This window comes from Gymnoscopelus braueri (genome assembly GCF_963280865.1).
Source record: "Gymnoscopelus braueri genome assembly, chromosome: 5".
NCBI classification, from domain to species: domain Eukaryota; kingdom Metazoa; phylum Chordata; class Actinopteri; order Myctophiformes; family Myctophidae; genus Gymnoscopelus; species Gymnoscopelus braueri.
In genome coordinates, this window is record NC_137606.1 from 28,775,886 (window position 1) to 28,794,162 (window position 18,277).

General features: G+C 41.4%; 1 protein-coding gene across 1 annotated transcript in view; it reads left to right on the plus strand.

The window, feature by feature from the left end:
* rtn4rl1b (reticulon 4 receptor-like 1b) overlaps window positions 1-18,277 on the plus strand; it is a gene marked incomplete at its 3' end in the record, with an annotated part of 170,653 nt that overhangs the window by 145,567 nt on the left and 6,809 nt on the right. The gene's annotated exons all lie outside the window — the stretch shown is intronic.

Genomic DNA, 18,277 nt, shown 5'->3' on the forward strand with positions numbered 1-18,277 from the left:
AAAAAAAAATAGCAGGTCTATGCAATGCTTTTGTGCAACACTGTCATACGATGACGTATAACAAAAAAACTGAAAAAGTTGAAAGAGGGAGATACAAGTTTTCTGCCCGACAGCGACAATTTATTACAGTTTCCCATGATTTTCCTGGGCCAAGACACCTACTGTAAGATATACAAAGGTTGTGCTCAGTTTGGGAAGACTGGATGGATTAATGCTGTGCAGTAAAGATCATACTTCTTTGTGACAAGATTTATTAATTTTTTAAGCCCAGATCAAACAGACATTGACCATGCATAGACCTGACTGGCTTATGATGGGTTTACTTGAGCACCATGAAATGGATGCTGCAATCGTGAGTCCACATAACCTCAAATCTAGGAGAACAATAGAGGGGACAGGATATATAAATATATATAAAGCAATTTATATTATTCATAGTCCACAATTCGAACACAAGTGTGTGCTCGGATGCAGGAGCAGGACATCAGACATTTATGGTGTCTAGTTTTATGATTGATGTCTTTTGTGTTTGCACGTATGTTAATAGTGTTGAAAAAGGAGACCACATTTTTGTTGAATGGAATACATCGCTGTAATGGAGCATGAAGAGCCACCGGCAATTTCTCTGCTCAAATAGAATAATTCCCCAAAGGAGATTGAAATATAATCATTTGAGGGATAAAAAGAAAACATTGAGGGACAATGGATTTACAGGCTTTCTTCGACCATATATAGCTTTCATTGTTTTTATTACTTCCAATGAGATTCAATACCTAAGTTCTGCCCAAAAGATCAGAGATATGAGACAGTAATTACAGTGTAGCTGAAGTGTTTTGTGAAATGTGTGTGGAGTGAAAAAACTAAAACTAAAAAAACATAGAACAAACAGAATATGGGCTTTTGTCTGGTTAATGTAGACAGCATTGCTGAAAGAGAGCCGTTGTCCTCGTATAATCAAGTTCATCATTTCTTATAGTTATTATTATGTTTTCCAGTTGATCCTTCAATGACAGGTTTCAGGCAGGGTGAGAATGCCATTCCTTCTCCATGAACTCGCTTATATAATAGGCAGTCGAAGGACCATACCAATGGTCTGGTTCAATATGACTCACAGTATAGGGAACGGGCTTAGTGACGTCAGAGTTAAGATTTGTGGTTAACTCCGCCCACTTTGGACGCCATTTTGCAGTCTGACCAGTTTGACGCGCAGCAACGTCAGACTGTAGTTCTATGCTTCTTGTCTAGCAGCTGACGAAATAACATAACCTCATTCCCAAACACATATAAGCTCTCTTATAGCTCTCTGTGCTCAAAACGAGCATGACAGCATACAATCAAAACATCAACATCTGTTGTGTTGATCAGACAGCAGTGGTGGACAAAGTACTCAAATGTTTTACTTAAGTAAAAGTATCAATGCTGCAATGTAGAAATACTGTTAGAAGTAAAAGTCCAGTATTCAAAATGTACTTGAGTAAAAGTACAAAAGTGTTGGCATCAAAATGTACTTAATGTACCAAAAGTAAAACTACTCATTATGCAGACTGTCCCGTTTCACAAGTCTTCAAAATGTATACAAATCTTTTGAAAATAGACGATCTACAAGCTCACAACGTGTTGCAAAGCAACGCGTTGTGAGCTTGTATACCTGCTATTTTCAAATAGCCGAAGTATATAGGGATAAAGTGGTTAATGTATGTTTTGTAATAATAATACAAAGTAACTAGTAACTAAAGTTTTCAAATAATTGTAGTGGAGTAAAAAGTACAATATTTGCCTCTGAGATGTAGTGGAGTAGAAGTAAAAGTACGGACATTTTTAAATACTCCAGTAAAGTAAAGATAACTCAAATTTGTACTTAAGTACAGTTACTTTACACCACTGTCAGATGGAGTTTCGCATTTCCTATAGTGGCTACTGGCTAGGCTAGCAGTTTGCATGGGAAGTTTGCGGCCGTAGTAGTTAAATCTAGCATAATTTTTTTTGAGTGGTGCCAGCCACTCCTACACTTGACCGTGTGTGTGTCTGTCTGTGCGTCCGTCGACAGGTAATGCAACAACTTTGCATTACCTGTTGTATAATTGCCAATTTGCGCAGACTTTGGGCATGTGCTTTATACTGTCAAACTAAGTTGGATTTAAAAGGGGTCCTGGTATTTCTGAATATAGAAATACAAAGTATATAAAAAGTATAGTCTCTCCTCACATTGAGAAACAAATTTCTTGAGGCTTTGGTCCTCTTTTTACTGCAGCCAGGTGTGCTATTTCCATAGGTGCTTCTGGTTAGCCTCATTAGTTCAGGCAGGCAATCATCTACAGTATACTGTAAATTTGACATCCAAAAAAATCTGCAATTTGTGTGTAGCACTTGCTGATCAATAGCATTTTTCACTGCTACAGTGTATTGAATTTTAAAAAGGTTTAGCAGGCATTTTTTTTATTCTTCTCTAGCATAACAATACAGAAAATTCCATGGGGATATGCTGTTTCCCAGGACTGAATGAGTAGACATCAGCAAAACCAACCAGGGAAAAAAAAGTAGAGAAACTATTCATTATCCATAAAGATTATCCATAAAATTAACCACTGAACAGACATTAGGCATGTGTCAGGGAATGTATAGTGAAGGTTACGGTGTTATTTAAATGTGGAAGATTGATTTCTATGTGCAGACCAGCGTGTGCTTACTTAACAATAGGTATTCATATTATGTAGGATAATCACTATCTCTACTGACAATCGGTGAGGCTCTTCACAGAATGTGCCTGTATAGCCTGCTGCCAAAACGAAGGGAATTGAGGTTGTGCTTCTCGCTCAGGATGCAACTAACTACACTGGGGCTGGGGTAAATTCATGTTCAATTCAACGCAGTTAAGGAATTCAGCTTAATGTAGTATAATGATTAATTAAATTGTTGACCACTGAATAGAAGTTTGATTTTACATTTTGAATCGTTTACATTGACTGGCATATTTTATCTCTTGAAGGCTGCAGGAACCCGAAAAGAGGTCCTGTTGCTTTTACAGCCTTTAATATAATTGTATTCATCAGTCTTATACTCATCACTACCGATTTTGGTGGGACATTTGGAGTTTAAAAGTCTGAAATGGTTGTCATCTACATGCAGCGCTCCTCTTCCCATCACTCACACATATGAGCTCCATTCCTCTGTCTCCACTGCCCCAGCTCACTCATTGCGGCAAGAGACATATGCCTCCAATTTCTGTTTTGTCATTTCTAACTGAGGCAATCCACTGGATGAATTCCCCTCCGAGTACCAAAGTAGACGTCAGAGAGAGAGGGACATACACACACGGACACACACACACACACACACACACACACACACACACACACACACACACACACACACACACACACACACACACACACACACACACACACACACACACACACACACACACACACACACACACACACACACACACACACACACACACACACACACACACACACATTCAGAGAGAGAGAGAGAGAGAGAGAGAGAGAGAGAGAGAAAGAGGGGGGAGGGAGAGAGAGAGGACAGTAATAATCTTCTAAACTTAACAGGAGATTCTTCTTCATGACTGAGAAGCGTTTGTTGCACAGTTTTTTCACAATCTCCATTCATCACCTCATGGCATTAGCTTCTGAGGAAGACAGAGAAGAAAAGACAGGCTTAATTTTCTATTTTTTCTCTCTAAGTACGGGATGCACAGCATTATCTCTCTCCAGATTTGCACTTTCAAGCAAGTAGGCAGTGGGAATGATGGGAAGAGAGCAGCCTGGGATGATAATAATGTAATTGGTGGTGAATGTAATTGGTGTGGTGCCATTCGTCACTCAGTCAGTCAATCGGTCACTAACTGCCTGTATCTGGAAATAAGATGAACAGAATTAGCATGGTAATTCTAGAGAGTACTGCACGCTACTCAGGCTTCATTAATTCTACTTATTTTTCCTTGGGCGATATCAAGGTAGGTATATGTAGAAATCCCAAAGGTATTTTCAATACTGAAATAAGCAGTTTCGTGATTATGAAGAAACAATTGCCTACAACATTTTTAGGTTCTACACACAAGAACAGGTCATTAAAGAATGTTGCATGCTGAAACGGATGCAATTTGGAGGTATTGCTGCAGATAATGAAAATGGTTTAGGAAGGAAGGAATATTGGACTATCCAAATGCAAACCTGTCATATCTAGATGGCTTGCAGGTATCTGTAAAGATACATTAAAGAGCAGAGAGTGAATATCGTATGGCCAGTGGGCAGTTTACTAGTAGGTACATTAAGTTGTTCGTGAACACGAATCACTTCTGCAGACAGTGAGTCATCCATCTACAGTATGTGCACACATACTGATACTGTGCTTATACACATACAGTTTATACATGTACATTTTACACATGCTTGATGTGTGCTTAAGCACACATCAAGCATGCACATGGCCATCCAGAAATACAGGCAGGACAACCATCAACATTTTTTAGAATAGCTATAACAATTGCACTAAACAAGTAAGACGCGCGAACGCTGGAGGCGAACGCAGATTCGCCTCGATCTCCAGGCTTTTATTGCTTAGTTTTGCTAAAAAATAAAAGCCTGGCCCAGCGGGTCGGTGTACTCGGTATGAGGAAGTGTTTCATTTCGCAACCAACCAGAGTGCAGTGGGCGTCGCTCGTAATGTTGTGTTAACGGGGCGGGGGTTGACGGACAGATCGGTGAACCAATGGGATCAGGCGCAATCTCTCGCCGGCGAGCCAATGAGAGAATGAGAGCGTGAACACAGACGGAAAGAGACCATAAATATGGGACACACACCGCAAGCACGATGATATAGTAAGCTCCACTTGGTCGGAGGCGCGGATAGATTGTCACCGCCACGGATGTAGATTGATGTTCAAAAATAGATGCCCCCTTTGGCTTTTTCACTTGCAATAGTGTCTGTGGTTTGATGTAACAAACACAGGATATTCAGTCCTCCTACAACAGTGTCTGCATGCGGTTTGAAGTGACAAACACAGAACAGTCAGTCCACTAGCAACAGTGGCTCAGGTTTGATGGGACAAACAAAAGACATTTTCTATCCACTTGTTGAGGTAAAAACAAGAAATTATGACGCAGTCATATTAATACCAGGTTGCTCTCTCCAGCGTCCCCGCACGGAACCAAATGGACCCGTGGTCCTGTACCCTTTCGCTAGTGGGGTAACAAATCGCTGCTGGAGGCGGCGCTGTGTGTGTGTGTGTATGAGGAGTCAAGTCAATAGTTTGTTTGGTGGCGACGACCACACTTCTTTTTTTAAATAGTTTGTTTGGCGACGACCACACTTTTTTTTTGGTTCTGGGCTATGTGATCCCATAGCATGGGAGGACGCCTGTCGTTCAGAGTATGGGGAAGTCTCGGGGAAGTCTCCCCATTGGCTCAAAGGATTGAAGGACAGCCAATGATGAAAAGGTCCCTAGAAAGTGTTAAGAAAGTGTTAAGAAAGTGTCGAGAAAGTGTTGAGTAGTTGATCAGTCTCTTCCTAGACCAGGCTGCAAGCAACCTGGTAAAAAAAGAGATCTTTGCATGATAGCATGGTACTCATGTGGCAGTATTGGCCATACTGGTCTTCCAGACTTGGGGAACCCTCTTCATCCTCAGGGAGAGGTTAAAGAGGAGCAGAAACGGTACTGCTAGCCGCCTGGTTCACATCCTAAGCACCCTGGGATTGATGTTGTCTAGATCCGGGGCCCCGTTCACGCCCATCTTGGAGATCTGACTCTTCACTTGGTTGGTTGTAAATGGGTGGGGGGCTGTTGTTGTTGTCGTTGCCGTCATCGTGGGACTGTCATCAGGGCCTGTTGTTGTTGTGGGGCTGTCCTATTACCATCAACTGTAAAGAGCAAGCTGTTAAAATTGAAATACATTAAATGTAATTTTTGGGTTCAGACAGAATGCTAATTCACTCACTGTTTTTATTTTTTTTACTCACTATTAAGAGTCAAAACGTATTTCTCAATAGATTTCTCAATCTTATGTTAACCTAGCTAACACCGATTGTATTTTCAAAGCTCTTTTCAATGATCATTTCAATTTGTTCCATGTAGCCATTATCAAGCTCATTATGCTGTATACTTAAAATAAGGATTTTACTGTTACCATGCAGTGAAATTCTCACATTCTTCTATCTCTAATTATGGCTTAATATTATACTGTACTATTCATTGCCTCTGCATAGCCCCAAGACAATGCCATATATATTAATAATGGCCCCCTTCAGGAATTTAAACAAACCTACATAGTCCCCCTCCATTCCTCCACCACGCACGCACGCACGCATGCACACACACACACACACACACACACACACACACACACACACACACACACACACACACACACACACACACACACACACATACACATACACACACAGTCAATGCAGACTAACAGCTACTCTATTTTCTGGTTGCAAAGAATGTCTGCAGGGAAATGTAGACATTCCTCTTGGGAGTTGGGAGGTAACTGTCCAGATTAGTTCCACATTGCTTCATCTATAGAGATATAAATGCATAACAACCAAGTATTTGTTGAAAAGATCTGCTACAAACTTTGCAACGTGGCATTTTATGACTCCATCCAGTTTTAATGAGTGAGACTTCATAGTACCTCTCTGAAATGAAACAGTGTTTATGCCTGTTCTTATGACCAGCCTGTTATGTTCTTCAATGTCTCTTTTTTCCCAACAGTATAGATTTCATCATCCTTGCCTATACCTAGTATCGCGCTATGAGTAAATAAATAAAATAACTTGTTTTGACATTTCCATATTATTTAATATTTTTACTACTTACTTATTCTGACACATTGTTCCCTGTCTATTACTTTACAACTGAAAAGTGCTATAGTACATAATATTATCTTCATTACACAACAGTTCAGAAAAATGAGACGCTTTGGAAGACCATCACAGTCTCTCATGGGTGACAGAGGCGGGGGGGAGGGGCACACTGAGGGGGGCACACTGAGACTCATGGCATAATCTTCAGCTCATTCCATTTGTTATGTGGTAGCTTTCAATTTTACTCCTCTCTCTTCAACTCCCTCCCATTCTCACTCTCTCTCTTTCTCTCGCAATTTCTTGCGAAAACAAACTCCTGCCTCTCTCCGTCCTTGACTTTGCTTCTTGTTATCCATCTTCAAGGATAGAGGAGAGAGTGGCTAGAGGGAATTATGTTTCATCATCTAGTCATATGCACAGAGAAGGTGCCTCCCATCTGACTGCTGGTCTGAATAATGTTTTGTTTATAACATAAAATTAATCCCTGAGGGGAAATTCTTTTTTGTCTCCGCCGAAGGTGGAGAATATGTTTTTTGTCTCCGCCGAAGGTGGAGAATATGTTTTCGCTTTGTGTGAGCAAACATTGTTAGCCAAGCTAACATTGGGCAAGCTCCACGTGACACGTGTCAATTTGTTGACACCAATGCCTCTGATTGGCTAGAGGGACGCGTGACGAAATAAAATTCTATAAATAGGTGTGTCACTTCAAAAAGCCCCTACTTTTTGAAGTGAGGTAAAACAGGATCAATCAGACTTGATTGGAACAGTACCTTCAGTAAGTCCAAGTCACCCGTCTGTGCGTGTGTGTTTCCCTCTGAGAACACCTAACATTGGTCAAGCAAAGGCGCAGAAGGCCAAAGCTAAGAAAGCATACTCATCTACATTTGTAACGTAGAAGAGGACTAGAGTTGAAATGATCCCACAACAAAGCCGAACTCTTAATACGTGTCAATATGTTGACATCAATGTCTCTGATTGGCTAGAGGGACGCATGACGAAATACAATCCTATAATAAAAAGGTGTGTCACTTCAAAAAGCCGTTTACGTTTTTGAAGCGAGGTAAGACAGGATCAATAAATCTTGATTGGAACAGTATCTTCTAGTCCAAATCACCCGTCCGTGCGTGTGTGTGTCCCTTTGAGAACACCTGACATTGGTCAAGCAAAGGCGCAGAAGGCCAAAGCTAAGAAAGCATACTCATCTACAACAGTAACACAGAAGAGGACTAGAGTTGAATTGATCCCACAACAAGACCGAAATCTTAATACGTATTAATATGTTGACACCAATGCCTTTGATTGGCTAGAGGAATGCATGACGAAATACAATTCTATAAATAGGTGTGTCACTTCAAAAAACGTTGTGTCCCTCTGAGAACACCTAACATTGGTCAAACAAAGGCGCAGAAGGCCAAAGCTGATCAAACACACCAATCAACTGCTGAAACTGTTCAAGACAATGAAGATGAAGAAGACAGACAAGTATTTGAATAGGTAAGACAGGATTAATCAGGAACAGTACTGGCGGAGACTTGTGCTCCGAGGAGCACATTTTCTTGTTTCACTCTGTTTTTACACACAAATAGGTCTGAAATACAGACATGCACATGCAGAGCTTATAGATGTGCAAACGTGGAGAGATGGTAGTAGTAGAGTGATGGGCTGCCATGTGTTGTTTTGGCACCTTTCTCAAGGGCACCTTGGAAGGTGAACTGGCACCTCTCCAGCTACCAGTCCCCACTCATTACTCTGGTCTGTGCTGGACTTGAACCGACCACCCTCTGGTTCCCAAGCCAAGTCCCTACAGACTGAATTACTGCCACTACTGGCACAAAGAGAACATTTTTTTTGGGAGGCTCTCTCGTGGTCATTATGTCAAAAATGCCCTAACTGCCAGCGAAGACCTGTCTCAGGAACAAAAATGTTAAGTACGGCACTTATGTTCTGCTTTAGAGGGGAAATTAGCAGCACTCACTTGTTGAGAGTAGTTGCACGCAAACAAGCAGGGGAGGAGATGGCACTCACAAAGATGAGTCATTTGCATGCTTCACCTCAAGAGTGTTCAGGTTTACAATGTAAAGAGGAAGAAAGCAAAAACGGAAACACGTGGCGATAACTGCCCCACTGACTCACATGACGAAACACTAGTACTGTATGTCGTAGAGAAAAAGATATCGGGTTATTTGTCTTCTATTTTGGGGTTAAAAAAATAGAATAAAAATAAAGATATCTAACTAAAGCAATGAGGACAATAAATGTATTATTGGATAAGGCATTTGAAGGCTTGCTGATGGGACACTTTGAAGTGAGTCTTTGCTTTGGTGGAGTGCTCAGTGACTCTGTGAATCCCAAAAGCTGCCGTACTATCTCAAACGGCCAGCCTGGTTCTTATTTTCTTAATCACAACTAAGCAGTGACTGTGTTTTTATCCGCTGAAGCCTCCTTTCTTCATGGAGCTTTGCAAAACAACACCCGAATCAAGTAAACAGCAATGGTGTAAGTGCGGGGGGTGGGGGGACTGGGGGAGACTTGAGCGAGAATAGAGCAATGGAGATGTTGGCTAATGCAGGTATCAATTAACGGTGTTTGTGGACAATGAAACATACTTTGCATACAATGTAAACAACCATGGTGCCAGGCAGGGATGTGGATGGGGAGCTGGTGAATCTCTAGGGAGTGTGTGTGTTCAGGGTCTAACTAGGCAGAACAGGGACACACATACTAGATGATGGGCTAGGCTAGCATACTGTATATTGTAGATGTACATGGCCATCTACAAGTAGGGGGGGGGGGCAAGAACAGGCACTCAAGGGCAGGTCTAACACTGCAGAGAATTGAGTGAATGAAATGATCATACTGAGCCGGAGATAGACAATATGAAACCCAAGATAGATTGAATAAAGATAAAAATCAGTGAGGCAAATGAGTAGAGAGACAAGACAAGGTTCCAATCAGGAAGGAAAAGAATTTACAGGAGAAGAATTGGTCTGACGAGCCTTAGAATGTACAGTTACATATTATGACCTAGAGAATAGCAGCCGATCCCCTGTTACTCGATGAAGTGAAATGCAGAGTATATGTGCTGAGAGAGTGTCGACGGCCTTCGTGGTGATAAGCCTTGCTGAGACCCAGCGCAGTTAATGAATTGACGTTACACCAGGATCAATGGCAAAGCTCTCAGGGTCTGAAAAAGTACACTTAATGAAAAGGGATTACTCTCTTAAGATCGAGGACTTTTTCCATCTTTTCATCCCCCCACCCTCCACCTTTCTTCCTCTTCTCTCCCCAAGCAAACCCCTTTCTTTCACCATATTGTGCGTCTTCTTTTTTGCGCCCACAATGCCTTATCTGACAGGGCACGCATGCAAAGAGGCACACGTGCACCACCACAGCAGCATGCTATGCATTGCAGAGTAATTGCATCAGATTGCCTTATGTAAATAACAGTAGCCTGTTTGTGTTTATTCACACTCAGTTCATTTGTGGGACAGCATTATGAGTCTGTGCTGCGTCTGGTTGCCTGTTTACCGGGGCCTTTGCAGTGCGTTGACTGTATGTTTTGGGGTGTGTGTGTGTGTGTGTGTGTGTGTGTGTGTGTGTGTGTGTGTGTGTGTGTGTGTGTGTGTGTGTGTGTGTGTGTCCGTGTGTCCGTGTGTGTGTGTGTGTCCGTGTGTCCGTGTGTGAATGTATGGATATTTGTGCGCACTTGTATGAATGTTCTGCTCATGTCATGTGTACTCGTCCTCATGCAAGTTGTGTGTTTGCTCTAACCAGCCCCAATAACAGCTTTTCTTCTCCTGGTAAGCCCATTACATTTTCACTTAATGAGCAACAAAGGAATGCTGTTGTGCGCTGCAGTTCTCATTTCTTCTTGCCTATCTGGACCCATTAGACTGCCAATTCTATCGACATTGTGTAAGAAAGCTATAGAAAGAGAGAGGAAGAGCAGTGTGTGTGTGTGTGTGTGTGTGTGTGTGTGTGTGTGTGTGTGTTTGTGTGTGTGTGTGTGTGTGTGTGTGTGTGTGTGTGCGCGCAAGCACCCTTACATATATGGAGCCAAACTCACCTGCAATGAATAATTGATCTGTTGAATCTAGGGCACATGAACAGTTTGTATGCAAGGGCAGTAGTAACTGTGCAGCAGAGGTTCTTTACCCGTTTTTTTAGGGGATACATGTAATGGGTGCCAATGAGAGTAGAGAGAAGCGAGTTAGAAAATCGCATCTTTAAGCACCAATAAAGGAAAGCTACATTAACCTGATGTACCCATACATGGCTAACTCAAGTTCTAAATCATTCATCAAGAAAAGCTTGATGAATGATTTAGAGGCTGAACTATCATTCCATTTTACATGCACTGTATGTGCATATGTATATACGTACAACTATATCGTTGCTGTCGAGTGGAAGCACATATGACCAAAACTAGTTACTTTCCAGAAAAAAATATCAAAAATAGCAGATCTACAAGCTCAAAGCGGGCTGCGTGTTTTCATGCCACTTATTACACAGACAACCATGTGACTGAATGTCTTGTTAAACACGTCTTTAAATGCTTTAACGTACGTGTCACTGAACGCCTCACCTAACACCACCACCAACATGACTCACTTCTCGCCTGGTGGGCTTTTCAAAACTGGTCCAGAAGTAGGCCTATTGAAGAGATCTAAGCCAGGGGATTCAGTGTTGAGCCTCACGTGCGTGGGCTTGAGTAAATAAAGCCCTGTATTACTGTTAAATCACATTAATGAAAACAATGCTGTAAACATAAATGTGATTTGACTCCTTAAATAGACGCTTCACATGAAATGCCATGAAATTAGATAAACATTGGTTAGTGACTGATGCTAAACAACATTAGGCAAGTGTTGATTAGATTAAGATGAAGATTCTCGTATTGTGCTGAAAAAGGTGTTATGTTCTTTTTATGGAATATACTGTAGGCAGCGTCCTTCATTTGTTGTATTTGTTTTGAGTACTGTTTTATTGACTGCAAGATGTTAATTACGGATCTGTAGCATCCTGGTGGAGCTAACAATGTGCCCATGGGACCACTCCTATTGATGCTGCTACCACAATGTCTCTGTGGCTAAATGACCTAATACATGATCCGTTAGAAGAGATTACAAAAGAATCAGACCACAAATGGACCTCCACAATTCCAGGATATTGTTCAACCACCAACACTAATACATTTCCCTCCCCCTTGTTCACCAATCAGCAGCTGTTTTGACATGCTTACCTTCTAGTCTCTGAAAGGAGGTTTTTCACGCTGTTGGTCCCAGCATTATGACTAATACTGTATAAAGTGCTCTCTGGCCATGTACTGGCTCTGCCCCTTCCTGTTTCAAAAACTGTTGTTCAACCCTTAATTAAAAAACATGGTCTTGACCCCTCCATCCCAATAACGTTAGACCCATTTCAAAACTCCCATTTCTGAGTACGGTTTTAGAGAAGGCCATTCGTCTTCAACAGTTGCTGTCTTTTATTAAACCAAAACAACATATTTAAGAAACATTATAGGGGAAAGGTAGATCAGCTCAATCAGGGTCATACAAGGGTCATGGTTTGGCAAGTTTGAAAATAAATCACGGATTACAAAAGTAAGTGCCCATCATTTGAGGGTGGGGATGCATGCGACACTGGCGAACAAGCTGAATGCATTCTATGGACGGTTAAAGAAATGCTAACCTGGCAGCTGCATGGCATCGATGGCCGAACGACCATAGGAAGGGGGTGTAACAACTCTGATACAGCTACTGTAGCACGCTAATCCTCTCCGAGCAGGACGTGTGAAGGGTGCTGAAAATGGTTAAGGGTTCAAAAGGTTCAGGGGTTCAAGGTTCTTTATTGTTGCGTCATAAGAGTAAAAATTACTTTTGTTCGGCAACTCAGACATATGCAGCAGCATAGTCACATGATAACAACAATAATGAATGATAATGATAAAAAGCAGATGCCTATACGGTACATACACAATGGCAATCAGAGTATACAACCCTACTGATTTTGATGAACCCATGGCATTTCTTCCAGTGCCAGTCTTCAGCCAACATTTCGAGGTGGGTTTAAGGAGCAGCATGCATTCTAGGAGCTGCTAGTCTGGCTCTTAGGCTTTTTTCTTTTTTGGGCGGTGAAACCGCCCCTATATGTGAGGTTTGGAAATTGCACCCCCCCAACCCTGCGCTGTGATTGGCCACCAGTGTACCCCCCAACCCTGCACCGTGATTGGCCAATCACAGTCTATTCAGGACTGTGATTGGCTAGTGAAACATGACATATGTGCATAGCCCTATAAATAGGACTATGCACTTTTATGGGTTTTTTTTAAGTTAGGGGTGTACAATGGTTGGTCCACAATATTACTTTTCTTTAAGTGAACTTCCATCACTGTGATGACCACTGTGACCACACCGCCCACTTCACACTGGGTGTGATTTTTTTTCTTTAGCTGATATCGTCATATTGTCACCAGATAGGACAACTTTTCCATCAGCAGAAGGCACCAGCCCTTCTTGTACATTAAATACTTCCATGTTATTCCAGACCCTTCTGAGAGTTACAGACCATCAAGCCCGAAAGCTAATAATTAGCCTCTATACGCCGCTGCAAGCTACAGGAACTGCATTACAGATGCCCTGTATCACTTTGAGTGAAATACATGAACTACATATGGATACACTTTGGATGATTTATATCTTTGGTGGAACCATTAGTTTAATTTGGGCAGTGCGCTGCAATAACGCCACAGGGAAAGCAATATATTTGAATCATTTAGCTTTGTGCTGTTATGATGAATGGAGGTAAGTTAGTGGCGCATAGTCTTGCCCCAATAGTGGTGTCTTGGGGTGTGTGTGTGTGTGTGTGTGTGTGTGTGTGTGTGTGTGTGTGTGTGTGTGTGTGTGTGTGTGTGTGTGTGTGTGTGTGTGTGTGTGTGTGTGTGTGTGTGTGTGTGTGCGCACGCGCGCATGTGCGTGCTCACGTGCATATACTGTGTCACATCTATCAATATTTCTCAACCCGAAAGCTATAAAGGTATTAAGCATAAAAGACTTGTGGGCACAAATTATATGCAAATAGAATTAGTACCTACTCTATGTCATTAAGGTTAATTAAAAATGTGGTATTAAATATGTGTGACTAGCTCAGGTGTCCACCTCTTTGAATTCAGTCTTGGTAACAAATTAGCTCTATTCATCTGTGCACACGCTTCACAAATCTTCGCTTTTATCCAGACATGCTCCATATGGCACTGCTTATGTGGAAGAGTTATTTATAAAATAAGCCCTCTGATTCCTAAACCCAGACGAGGTTGGTGTCACTCATGTTTACCCTCTTGTTTGTGCAAGCAACGTTTTTGTGTTGAGAAGCAGCATGGTCATCCTCAACTGTCTGACCTTGGTTTCCAGGTGTCAGCTCTCTGCAGTCTAGTTGAGGGAAATCTCTATCCTAATTGTCTAATGTCTGCCACAATCTTTCATCTCCCCTCCCCTCTTCCTTCCCTCCTCCATATGTTGTTCTCTCCGCTCACCTTCTCTGAGCCCCATCTCTCACTTTGTTTGCTGCAAACTGTGAGTCCAAATGAGATTTACTGGCAGGGCTGCCCCATTGATCAGCCAATGCCGCTCACCATATCATATGGCCATTAAATAAAAAGCACTTAACAGACATAAACATCAATAATGAAGGAGTAAATTTATTCATGACAGACTCTGTGTGCATGGCCTTCAATGCTCATCTCTCTCCATTGCTGTCCCTGCTACCTCCATTCAGGGGCGGAAATCTGGCTTTAGGCCTCTGAATGGAATCCCCTGAATCTGCCTTTAGCCCCCCCCCCCCCCCCCCCCCACGGGATTTCCCCGTCTGCCTCCATTGCAATTTAACCAGGTGAAGAAGTGACAATCCAATACTAAAAAGTTAACCAGAGAGATGTAACCAAGAGTGTTAAGAGGACAGCAGGATATCACGTACTGTGCAAAACATTGACCATATTCACACTGTGGCCATTTTGCTGATCATGTCGTAGTCTGTGGGCTATAGAGCTTCCCAATTAGACATAAGTTTGACATGTAGGAGCAAAATGGTCACCATGTGAATGGTCAATGGACCACAGACTACTGGGCCTATATGCCTACATTATCGGAAATGCAGAACATTTTAGAATGTACTCCAGTATAACTTCTGTTATAAATTCCCTTCCCTTTTTGTATCTTGAGTTCCATAATACGTTTGTTTTGTTCAGGCACTTTTTTGGCCAGCTAAGTTTTCCACTCCAGTCAGGCTTTACGTAGCCCTGCTAGTGTTGGGGTCCTCAGTGTTTTCAGTAAACTCACGTCGAGACGATCCAAAGCGTCTCACGTCCCTTTGTTAATGAGTGCGTTCATGAAAATCCTTAGCTAAACATTCATACCATCATCCATCTTCTAATCTGCCATTCCATGTACTGCTGCAACTCTTTATATAAAGACAACCAAAGACATTCTGGAGTCCACGTGTCTGCTCCTTTACCAGCTAAAAACAGTTTTACACAGAGTAATCTCCAATAACTTCATTGTATCATGCAGTGCTTTCATTACACTTTCAGAGTTAAAATGAACACTACAAATGTTATTATATAGGTATCATTACATGCATGAGTAATGCCACATTTGCTGATGTGTATTCTCCACACCAGAGGAATAAATCAATGAGGTATTTGTGAATGACCAGTTCCTAGTTCTAAGCCTTTGTTCTGAGAAGAGACTTCTCGTGAATAGAATCTCTCAGACAGTATGTTTTGTTGTTGCTTGTATAGTTGCTTTTTCCCATTTATGCTTTTGAAATGTAATTGGCAACTAATTTAATTTCCCAAAAGTGTCTCTCACAAGCACCTATTTTATGAGTCTACATTTAATACCATAACAAAATGTAGTTGAAACTATATGAAAGTATTTCTGGTGTGAATTTAGTGTTGTGTTAATCCCCTTGAAATAAATAATTACTTTAGCGTTTTTGTTTCCAGAGGAGTGCTGTTACAGAAAGGCAGGCCTCACAACATTATTGAGTCGTTCATTGGAAGGGTGATTGGAACAGACAGTCACTGACCACCAAAAATAGTGAGAAAGATTTTTTTTTAAAGCACATCGTTGTGGTTTAGTTGATAGCTGGAATTTAAGATTAAAAGGATTAAAAAGATTCATAGCATGAATGTGTTCACAAAGAAAAGATGAGGGAATTGTTACTTTGAAACCAATATGGGAACCTGTTTGATAAAAATAAAAATAAAAAAGGAAAGAATATGACATTTTGACCCTTTATTTTTGCCTCTGGGGGCACCGCCTCCTTTTTTTGTCTAGAGACAGGAACTCGGTTTGGCTCCTCGCCTTTCTTAATCAACTTCCTCCTGGGTGCTTCTGTGTTTATTCCTACTAACAACAACATTATATGTTTATGGCAGTGGTGCTGTTATCAGAATCTGTCTTGACTCTTGAGAGATTACTTTGAACAAGACTCTTTTATAAAAGCCCTGCTAGAAACTATGCTGCTCCTTAAACCAATTGTAAATTGGCCAAAGTGTGGTACGATGGAAAAAGCCATGGGGTCATCAAAATCAGTATGGTTCATCTTGGAAGCTTCCTAGCAGTGGCGGCCATTTTGTGGTGCCACAGATTGAAAACCCATTAATTTATTCCCATAGATATTTCCGAAAAATATTTATAGAAATCATGTTAAGCCTGGAACCAAGCCATCCAGGCTCCCGGTGAATCATGACCATAAAACATTTGATTCTGTGTCAACAAATATTTGAATATTTAATTATATCATATTGGCTACTATATAAATAGGCTACCCTTTTTTTGCGGTTTTCAAATATTGTTTGACACAGAATCAAATGTTTTATGGTCATGATTAACCAGGAGCCTGGATGGCTTGGTTCCAGGCTTAAAATAATATATATCAATATTTTCAGAAATGTCTATGGGGGAAATGAATGGGGTTTCTATCTGTGGCACCACAAAATGGCCACCACTGCTATGCCCTATAGGCTCTGTGCACAACTGTAGGCCCAGGCTTCCAGAAGGTGGCATACCTGTTTCCTGTTCCACTTTATTTTCCTATGTCTTCAGCTGAAGATTTGAATCAGAAACACATGAGATACGTACTGTACAGTATGTGTTTCCGGAAACTCAGGAAGTGCAGTTATGCAAAGAGCTATAACTATCTAGTTTGAAAAGTTAATATTTTGGCCTGAGGGTAGGGCTCGAGGATAGGTCATGGGGTCACTCAAATAGTGTGAATGTTTCATGGTTATCTGCCCAACAGATGTTGAAATAACCTGTGTGCGAGTGGAAAGTTTGGCCTAAAGGGCGGTGCTAGAGGGGTCACCTGAATCAGTAAGGTCATCCTCCTGAGGGAATGGATGTGCTCGGTGAGTTTCATAACAATCCACCGTGTACATTTTGAGTTGTCTGCAAGTGGAAACTTTGGCTTAAGGTGTGTGCTAAAGGTAAGGACATTAGGTCAACAAAATCAGTATGGGGCCATTGCCTGGGGAGTTTGATGGTGCTCAGAAGATGCCATGGCAATCTAGCCAGTAGTTTTTTTTTTATATCTTGTTTGGGGCCAAAGTGGTGGACCGGTGAACCAACCAACCAACTGACCAATTGTTGTGAGTTTAGTAGACCCTTGGTGTGGTCTTAACAGTGTTCCTTTATTATGAGACTCATTATGTTACTGATGATTCAGTTTGAAGTATCCCTCTGTAAACAAACAGCGAGCTCAGAGAACAAGGTGACACCAAGGTAGTACCACATGACAAGTTCAAAATATGATTAAACACATAGATAATATATACACCGTAGTACAGGTGACATTACATGACCAGCAGATATGAATAATAGAAAAGAACGGAGAGTAATAAGAAAACAACAGATGCATCTCCTATCATTGGGCAATGGGCATAGACAGTGTCTTGATAAAGCAGTGACCATGGTCATCACAAGTGTATCAGTATGCTTACGCAGATGGTAGGGTAAATGTAGGGAATCAGTACATTTACTCACTGCAAATTCATCTTAATTGTGTCCATGCCCTTTTACCCTCTTGACCCAAAATTTAATAATATCTTTGGAGCAGGGTACTGATCATTCACCCTAGTTTTGGGGAAATCCGTCCTCAATTTTGACCATGACCAGGATTGTGACCTTGAACGTGTTGACCCCCAAATTAACCATCTCTTTGGGGCAGCCTACTGATCAGTCCCTCCAGGTCTTAATATATACCCATCCATTCTAAATTATCTTGCTAACAAACAAACAGGACCAATTGCAATTGCCCACATTGCTACAGGCAAGGTAATAAAAATACAATCTAACTATAATCCAAACTAGACATCTCATAATTGGATCTTGTTTTCATTGGCAATATTATTATGTTGTGTTGTGTTGTACTTACCTACAATTTACAGATA